We start from the raw sequence: 1,052 nt of genomic DNA on the forward strand, positions 1-1,052 counted from the left end.
ATGGTTTTTGTTATTATAAAAAATAAAAGACATTTTTGTAAACTTATTAAAAAATAACGATGATTTTGATGATTTATTATTTTTATACTTTTATTACTGGGTTTCTGAATAACCTTTTTCATTTGCTTCTTTCTAGATAAAAAAACATCCGATAAAGTGTTTTCAAATTGGTCTTTCTTTACAAACCAAACAAAAAGACAAATTAAAATTGTATTGGGCTTTATACATTTTTCGGTAATCCATATGTTTCATGCTTGATACCATTCAGTCATTCACACAGAATACACTAGACCTTTTTTGAATAAAAAGATTTATATTTTTCAATTTATGTGATAATAGAAGGAATTATGTTTTTATGCATTATATTTTAATTTTGTAACTAGTTCAGTTTTGTAGGTTGAGTCTGCAAAATTAAGAATCAATGCAATTTCACCGTCTTACCAGCAAAATTGAGGGAAAAAATTGTATCACTATCAACAAAATTGAGAAAGAAAATGTGATATGAACAAATTAGTTATACTGCACAGTTTATACTATTTTAACCACTTAATGATATTAGTTCATTAACTTTAAAATACAAATGCTAATACAGAAATATCCTCCATTTGAATTTTAAATAAAATATAAAAAATCAAAACCAATAAAAATAGAAATATGTATTTTAGTTGAAATTCTGAAAAAAATTGTATTTTTTTCAAACTTATGAATTGAATTTAGAACAATATGATTAATAATTTTTTAAAATTTATTGAAAATCATTCTTGAATTAATTAGCATCTACATAACAATTTATCAAAACTTTTGATGTTAAAGTATATCCCTTCAAGATAGCATAGGAACTAAAACATAAATTTTTTCATAGTTAAAAATAACAAATATTAATAACAAAATAATATAAAGAGGTCACTTAAATTTATACAATATGTGATTTTGAAAATAATTAAAGCATTATATTAATCAAATCATCATTTAATTTATAAAATTAAGTATATAACAAAGGTTTTGATCATGTTTATTACTTTAAAATTTAAAAAATTTAAGTTTGAACTCTT

This window comes from Arachis ipaensis, chromosome B10 (assembly GCF_000816755.2).
Source record: "Arachis ipaensis cultivar K30076 chromosome B10, Araip1.1, whole genome shotgun sequence".
Lineage (NCBI taxonomy): Eukaryota > Viridiplantae > Streptophyta > Magnoliopsida > Fabales > Fabaceae > Arachis > Arachis ipaensis.